The sequence below is a fragment of the Galeopterus variegatus genome, unplaced genomic scaffold, assembly GCF_000696425.1.
Source record: "Galeopterus variegatus unplaced genomic scaffold, G_variegatus-3.0.2 Scaffold835, whole genome shotgun sequence".
NCBI lineage: Eukaryota > Metazoa > Chordata > Mammalia > Dermoptera > Cynocephalidae > Galeopterus > Galeopterus variegatus.
This window is the reverse complement of record NW_007726946.1, coordinates 508,264-517,176: the sequence shown is the minus strand read 5'-3', so window position 1 is coordinate 517,176 and position 8,913 is coordinate 508,264. Positions and strand designations below refer to the sequence as shown.

At 43.8% G+C, this 8,913-nt stretch overlaps 1 pseudogene; it reads left to right on the top strand.

Annotated features, from left to right (window-relative positions):
• The first annotated feature begins 4,917 nt into the window (after positions 1-4,917).
• On the top strand, positions 4,918-5,940 carry LOC103590537 (annotated as a pseudogene).
• Positions 5,941-8,913: the final 2,973 nt, after the last annotated feature.

Here is an 8,913-nt window from a genome sequence, read left to right as displayed (position 1 = left end):
AAGAATTTCTAACCAAACTTTTAACCAGCTTTTACTTAGAAATTACCAGCTCCTGGCCACCGAGGATCCTGCCCGCTCTTCACCAGATCAGCTAACTCACTGTTAAAATGGACCTGCCTCATCGATGGTCCCTGTTCCTGGAAGCTTTGGCCGCGGACGCCTGGATGCTCTCCCCTACAGCCTCCTACACACACTGGACTCAACTAATCACTGACCTGTGGCTTCAGGGAACCTTTCTAGAGTTCTCCCCCTTCGAAATTATCTTATTCTCTACCCTCTTTTGGGTCCTGTTACAAAATCCCCAATCTCCTCCCAATTCCTCTTCCCCTACTATGCCCCCATCCAGCCGGAAGTAGCTCGAAGATCACGGCGACCCATTCCCACAACAGAGGAAAAAGGGAGGAATGTAAAGATACCGTCGGCACTCAAATGTAAGGATACCGTGGGCACTCAAGCGGAGGGGGAGGGGGAAGGGGAAAGCATTCCCTAGCAATATGGCGCCCTTCCGGGTTCTTCTCCACCGTAGAAGCCGGCCAGCGCCAAACCTCAACCAGTCACAGGTCAAGGCTCACTTCCTGCCCAGCCCTGTCCAATCAGCTACCGCCCCGTCCACCCCCATCCAAACCCGGAACGCAGCTCCCTATAAATATACACGCAGTCCTTGAATAAAGCGGAACTTCTCTGGTGAACTGTTAGTCCGGGTCTCGTCTGTTTTTCTTTCAAGAAGCCCACCTCCCAGAGCACCGCAAGTAAAATTGCCTGCATGGAGTGAGTAAACGCTCTTTTGAGGATATAGGATCACAAGCACAGCCCTTGTGGAGGTCTGAAGCCTGGATTCATGCAAACTGGGTGATCTGAAACACCTCAAGTCAAGCATTTAATGTAAAATAACCCTGGCTGGTGGAGCCACAGGGCTCTCAGAAGAAGCACTTAAAAATTTCTATGGACGGGTAACAATATTCAACTCTGTACCCCACAGATATGTACAGTCAACTGTGTTACAGTGAAAACATTTTAAAATAAAAATAAATTTCTATGAAGAAATGCATCTTTGATACAGGCCTCAAAAAATTCCCACAGATAAAATTCCAAGGACTATGGGCCAGCCAAGCGGCAGCGCTCCCTCCGAGGGTTCGGATCCCACATACAGACCAGTTCCTGCTCACTGGCTGAGCGAGGTGCGAACGCAGCACCGAGGGTTGCGATCCCGTTGCCGGTCCCCGTCCGGTACGGGCGCGACACTGAGGGTTGCGATCCGTTGCCGGACACAAAAAAGGACAAAAAGGGGGAAAAAAAAATTCCAAGGACTATAAACTCATGATAATAAAAATAAAAAATTTACAAAACACACATGGAAAGAAGGCACAATGAGTGAAACCAAAAGAAACAACATGAAGTGGAAACATACACACAGAGACATCGGACACTGGAATTATGAGACGTGCTGGATGGCTTCCGTTTGCTCTCCAGATCCTCTCTCCGTCTTTCCCCATCCTGCTCAGTACCCTGTGAGGCTGAGCTGTGTGAACCGCAGCAGGGTGTTTCTTTGCCTATGGGCTGCCGGTTGTTCTGCAAATACAGGGCACTGACAAGGGACTGGCAGGATGAAGGAGAAAGAGGTCCAGGTATTTATTCCCACAGCTCTTTAATTTCTTTCAGCAATGCTTTGTAGTTTCAGTGTACAAGTCTTTCATCTACTTGGTTACATTTATTCCTGAGTATCTTATTCTTATAAACTAAATTGTAAGTGGAATTGTGTTCTTAATTTTCTTTTTGTATTTTTTGTTGTTGCTGCATAGGAACACAACCAATTTTTGTGTGTTGATCTTGTACCCTGCAACTTTGCTGAATTCATTTATTAGCTCTGGTAAAATTTTTTGTGGATCCTTTGGGGGTTTTTTTTATATATAATATCATGTTATCTATAAATAGAGTTTTACTTCCTTTCCAATTTGGATGCCCACCCCACCCCTGCCACCGCATTTTTTTTCTTTGTCTAATTGCTCTGGCTAGAACTTCCAGTACAATGTTGCATAGCAGTGGTGAAAATGGGCATCCTTGTCTTGTTCCTGATCTTAGGAGGAAAGCTTTCACCATTAAGTATGATATTAGCTGTGGATTTTTCATAAATGCCCTTTATCATGTTGAGGAAGTTCCCTTCTATTCTAGTTTGCTGCATTCTTCATCATGAAAGGGTATTGAATTTTAATGCTTTTTCTGCATCAATTAAGATGATTGTGTGTTTTTTCTCTTTGTTCTACTAATGTGGTATATTACATTGATTGATTTCATGTGTTGAACCACCCATGCATTCCTGGAATAAATCCTATTTGGTCATGGTGTATAATCCCTTAATATGCTCTTGGATTAGGTTTGCTAGTATAGAGTTGAGGATTTTTGCAACCATATTCTTAATGTATATTTGTTTGTAGTTCTCTTGTGTGTTTATCTGGCTTTGATATCAGAGTAATTCTGGTTTCATAAAATGAGTTAGGAAGAATTCCCTTCGCTTCTCTTTTTGGTAGCATTTGAGAAGAATTGATGTTAATTCGTTTTTAAATGTTTGGTAGAATTCACCAGTGAAATCATGTGGCTTGGACTTTTCCTTGTTGTGAAGGTTTTTTTTTTTTTTTTAAGATGACCGGTAAGGGGATCTTAACCCTTGACTTGGTGTTGTCAGCACCACGCTCACCCAGTGAGCAAACCGGCCATCCCTATATGGGATCCGAACCCGTGGCCTTGGTGTTATCAGCACCACACTCTCCCGAGTGAGCCACAGGCTGGCCCATTGTTGTGAGGGTTTTGATTACTAATTCAACCTCTTCTTTTAGTATAATAATGTTCAGATTTTCTATTTCTCATTGAGTCAATTAGGTAATTTTTGTGTGGAATTTGTCCACTTCATCTAGGTTATCTAATCTGTTGTTCATAGTATTCTTTTTTTTTTTTTTTTCCCTTTTTGTCTTTTTTTCGTGTCCGGCAATGGATTGCAACCCTCAGTGTCGTGCCCATACCGGACCGGGACTGGCAACGGGATCGCAACCCTTGGTGTTGCTGCCGCACCTCGCTCAGCCAGTGAGCGGGAACCGGTCTGTATGTGGGATCCGAACCCTCGGCAGGAGCGCCGCAGTGCTCTCAAGCGGCGCACTGTAGCAGTGCGCCACCGGGCCGGCCCTGTTCATAGTATTCTTATAGTCCTTTCTATTTCTGTGAGGTCAGGAGGAAGGGCCCCATCCTCATCCCCATTGATTTTAGTTATTTTCATCTTCTCTCTTTTTATTTTAGTCAGTCTAGCTAAAGATTTGTCAATTTTATTAATCTTTTCAAAGAAGCGGCTTTTGGTTTTGTTGATTATCTCTATTCTTATCTTTATTATTTCCTTCCTTCTACTAGCTGTGGATTTGGTTTGTTCATCTATTTCTAGTTCCTTAAAGTACAGAATTAGGTTACTGACTTGAGATCTTTCTTTCTTTCTTTCTTTTTTTTTTTCCTTTTTGTCTTTTTTCGTGACCAGCAACGGGATCGCAACCCTCGGTGTCGCGCCCACACCGCGCTCAGCCAGTGAGCGGACCGGTCTCCATATGGGATCCGAACCCTTGGCGGGAGCGCCACCGCGCTCCCAAGTGCCGCACTCAACCGAGTGCGCCACCGGGCCGGCCCTTTTTTTTTTTTTTTTTTTAATTGTAGGCATTTACAGCTATAGATTTCCATCCAAGACCTGAGTTCACTGCATCCCATAAGTTTTGGTTTGTTGTGTTTTTGCTTTCATTCTTCTCTAAGTATTTTCCAATGTCCCTTGTGCTTTCTTCTTTGACCCATTGGTTATTTAAGAGTGTGTTGTTTAATTTTTACATATTCGTAAATTTTTCAGTTTTCCTTCTGTTATTGATTTCTAGTTTCATTCTGTTGTGATTAGAGAAGCTACTTTGTATAATTTTGATCTCTTTAAATTTATTGAGCAAGGTATATTTTCATTTCCCTTGAGGATATTTCCTCCTTGACTCACTGATTATTTAGAAGCACATTATTTGATACATGGTTTCCAAATATTTTCTCTCAGTCTATAGCTTGTGTTTTCATCCTCTTAACACGGTCTTTGCAGAGCAAATTTTAAATTTTAATCAAGTTTGATATATTTTTTTATTTTACGGATAATGTTTTTAGTGTCATGTCTAAAAATCCTTTACCTAGGGCCGGCCCGGTGGCACACTCGGTAGAGTGCAGCGCTTGGGAGCACGGCGGCGCTCCCACTGAGGGTTCGGATCCCATATAGAGACCGGTCCGCTCACTGGTTGAGCGCGGTGCAGGCGCAACACCGAGGGTTGCGATCCCATTACCAGTCACGAAAAAAGATAAAAAGGAAAAAAAAAATCCTTTACCTAGCCTTAAGTCCTGAAGATTTTCTCCTATGTTTTCTTCTAAAAGTTTTTGTGTGTGTGTGTGATTTTTTTCAAATGCCAATTCCAAGATAAACCCAAAGAAAGTGGGAATTATTTTGAATAGTGTATATTTTTTTAGCATGAATAGCCATTCTTATTAAATCTTTTTCAAGAATTTATATTTTCTCAGTAGGAAAATAATCCTTTACTTAATTCTGCTCATTTTGTTTCACTTTCTTCTAAAAGTGTTATAGTTTTATGTCTTACATTGAAGCCTATGATTCATTTGCACTCACTTTTGCAGAAGGTATGAGGTGTGGGTGAAGTTCACTTCTTGTCCAGTTACTCCACCACCCTTTGGACACCACATATCTGACTTGCAAAACTCCACAGTAAAAAACACAAAAACAAAACAGTCTGTGGTGAAGCTTTGGGGCGGCGGGTACTGTTGAAAGTGGCCAGTGGAGTTGGTACCCTAGTGGCCAGGACTCTGGACCACAGCAGCTAGTGATTCAGAACAAGATGGACTACCCCAGAAATGACATCTTCAGGTAGAGATAGGAAAAAAAAAAGAGTACTCAGATGTATCTGTTCTCCTAGAGCCCCAAAACATCATTATTCAAGGTCACAATCAAGGTCAGTAGAAAGAAAACAGAAGTCAGATAATGAAGGAAGAAAACACAGGAGTCAGAGCAGAAGCAAGGAGCATGCTGCTGCGTGAAGACACTGCAGACTCAGCAAAATAATAAGCCTACCTCCTGATAAGAACCAACTTCTTAAAAAAGGCAAGAAGACATGAATCCACAGATAAATCCTCTAAGAAACATGAGACCAAGGAGCATAATGACAAAGAACATTCTGCTAAAGGAAAAGAGCAACTAAATTTATCTGAAAATGATGAGGACAGACACAACACAAAGAAAGAAAGTCATCAAGAGGCAGAAGTTATTCAAGATCTAGATTTCATGAAAGGCGCTATCGTGGTAGAAGCAAGAAGCGGGAGAAGGCCCAATCCAGAAGCAGAGAGAGGAAGAAATCACAATCCTGAAGCAGGAAAAGAAAATGTCAGGTCAGGTCTCGCTCCCACTCAAGATCAAGACTAGAATCAGGAGTAGGACAAAGAGTAGGAGTTGAGATAGAAAGAAGAGAATAGAAAAACCAAGAAGACTTAGCAGAAGTTTAAGCTGGACTCCTAGTCCACCTCTCTGCAGAGGCAGAAATGGATACACAAGAGGCTTTAGCTAGGAGTTTGGAAAGGACAAAGAAATTACAAGAACAGTGAGAAAAAGAAATGGCTGAGAAACAAAAATAAGATATAGCTGCAGCAGCTGCAGCTACTAGAAGTTCTATTCTCAATGTTGCTGCCCTATTGGCACAAGGAACACCAGAAATTCCCTAGATAGCTATGGCAGCTCAATGGCAGCCCTCCAAGCTAAAGCTTTGGCAGAGACCATGGGAAAAATTGAGCTTTAGGAAAAAGGACCAAAATGGCAAACTTAGCAAATTAATGCTGGATGTAGCTCAATCAATGAAGAAAGTTACTATTAGGCCTCATGGCTAGCTTAACATCAGCACAGCCAGGTTGAGCAACTTTCCCCCTTCTCCTCCTGTCCTTTCCCTTTTCTGCTCCAGGAACTCCTCTCCTGGGAAGGGGTAAACATTAATGTTATCATCAAAGGAATGTCTTGTGGGCTGCATTTAGCAGGCTTTGGGCTGCAATGCTTTGTACTGAAATAGTAGCTAATCAAGAGCCTGTGCCCTAACTGACCAGATGTTATCAGACTACAGGGGCTATGTCACCTTGCATACCACTGATTTCGAAATTGTCCATTACTCTGTCAGAATCCTCTCTTTTTTTTTTTTGTCTTTTTTGTGACCGGTAAGGAGAGCGCAACCCTTGGCTTGGTGTCATCCGCACCACGCTCAGCCAGCAAGCGCACCGGCCACACCTATATAGGATCCGAAACTGCGGCGGGAGTGCCGCTGCGCTCCCAGTGCTGCACTCTTCCGAGTGCGCCACGGGGTCAGCCCAGAATCCTCTCTAGAAGTCTTATAAACCTCCTGCTTTCCTGGGTTCAGGGGAACTGCTCTGGCTCAGTCTCCCCCCAACATTAGTGGAATAAAGCTTTTGGCTGAAATGGAGCCCGGCTCAGGTCTCTCTCTCTCTTCTCCATCTTGCCGAACCTAACAGTTACAAGACTTTGAAGCGTCAGGAAGAAGGATTTAGCAATCTAGATGCTCAGCATGAGCACAAACCCACACATAAAGAAGAATGGGTGTGAGTTTCACATCTTCAATGCAAGGAATGGATGCAGTTTGAAAAAAAAAAACCACACTTTTAAAGCTTGGGACTTTGTAGAATTCTCGTTCTTATATCAAGTCCTTGTTCATCAAACAGCTAGCATTCTAGCTTGCATGGGTATTCTATTACGTTAGTTTATTGAAAAATATGATTTTTCTGTAAATATCAGATCAGTGATACTGGTGTTAGTGCTGTAATCTGGTTAAACCTGCTACCATTAAACTTCACAGGAATATAGAAGGACAATATTTTTTAGTTCATGGATTCTACTTTTCCAATATATAAAAGCTGCAGGTGAGATAAAATCTCATACATAGAAAAAAATTAAAAATGGACAAAAGACATGAGCAAACATTTCACCAAAGGGACTATACAGATGGCAAACGGCACATGAATAAATGTTTAACATCATTAGACACTAAGGAAGTACCAGTTAAAACCACTTTGAAATATTACTACGCACCCTTTAGGAGAGCTAAAATTAAAAATAATGACAAAACAAAATGCTGGTGAGCATGTGGAGAGATTGGATATCTCATACATTGATGGTGGGACTGTGGAAAAGTCTGGGGGCCCATGAGAGATCTGTCTCAGGGCAGAGTCACCACAGACAACCTTGACTAGAGCAATGCCAAGTGGAAACATGGGATCAGAGATGCAGCAGAAAAACCCCAACAGCACCATGCCTAGTGGAGCTGTGAGAGTGGGACCATGATGGAGACCCCAGACCTGTGAAGCTTCTAGAGTGGAACACCAGCCTGAGAGAGTTGAAGTGTGGCCTGAGACCAGGAAAGCCATAGGAGCAGAGCTGCCCAAGGACTTGGGGACCCAACCCCCACACCAGTGTGCAGAGGAAGTCAAACATGGAGTCAAGGTATATGATTAGCCAGTTTCGAGATTCAACACCTGCCCTGCTGGGTTTAGGATTTGTTTGGGACCTATTACACCTTTCTTTTGACCTATTTCTTGCTTTTGGAATGCAAATATGTACCCTTATTGTCTCACCATTGTATCTTGGAAGTAGATAATTTGTATTGATTTCTCAGATGGCATTTTGAACTTTGGACTCTTGAATTGAAACAAGTTAAGACTTTGGGGATGAAATGAATATGTTTGCATGTGAAAAGGACATGAGTTTTAGGGGGGCCAGGGGTGGAATGCAGTGAATTGAATATCCCCCCAAAACTCACTGAGGCTTGAATTATGTCCCCCAGGTTTTACATATCAGAAACTTAGCCCCCACTGTGATTGTTAAGAGGGTGAGAAATCCTATTATGGTAATTGAATGGTGGAGCCTTGAAGAGGTGATTAGATTATAGAACCATGCAGTAGTGAATGGATTAAAAATGGTGGTTAGGGGCATGGTTCTGAGGGCTTTAAAAGAAGGGGAGAGGGCCGGCCCGGTGGTGCACTGCTACAGTGCGCCGCTTGGGAGTGCGGCGGCGCTCCCGCCGAGGGTTCGGATCCCACATACAGACCGGTTCCCGCTCACTGGCTGAGCGAGGTGCGGGCGCGACACCGAGGGTTGCGATCCCGTTGCCGGTCCCGGTTCGGTACGGGCGTGACACTGAGGGGTGTGATCCGTTGCCGGACACAAAAAAAGACAAAAAGGAAAAAAAAAAAAGAAGAGGAGAGGGCCGGCCCGGTGGTGCACTGCTACAGTGCGCCGCTTGGGAGTGCGGCGGCGCTCCCGCCGAGGGTTCGGATCCCACATACAGACCGGTTCCCGCTCACTGGCTGAGCGAGGTGCGGGCGCGACACCGAGGGTTGCGATCCCGTTGCCGGTCCCGGTTCGGTACGGGCGTGACACTGAGGGTTGTGATCCGTTGCCGGACACAAAAAAAGACAAAAAGGAAAAAAAAAAAAGAAGAGGAGAGTCTGTCTTTTGTTCTCGTTGCTCTTTCTGCTTCCACCATCTTGCAATGTGAGGCCCCTGGGTCACTGTCACAGATGGACTTTGGACTTCCCAGCCTCAGAAACTGTAAGCAATAGGGCCAGCCAGTGGTTCACTTGGGAAAGTGTGGTGCTGACAACACCAATGCCACGGGTTCAATCCCTATATAGGGATGGCCGATTAGCTCAATTGGAGAGTGTGGTGCTGACAACACCAAGTCAAGGGTTAAGATCCCCCTACCATCATCTTTTAAAAAAAAAATGTAAGCAATAAATTTCATTTTCTTATAAATTACCCAGCTCCAGGTATTTTGTTATAAGCAACAAAAACAGAATAAT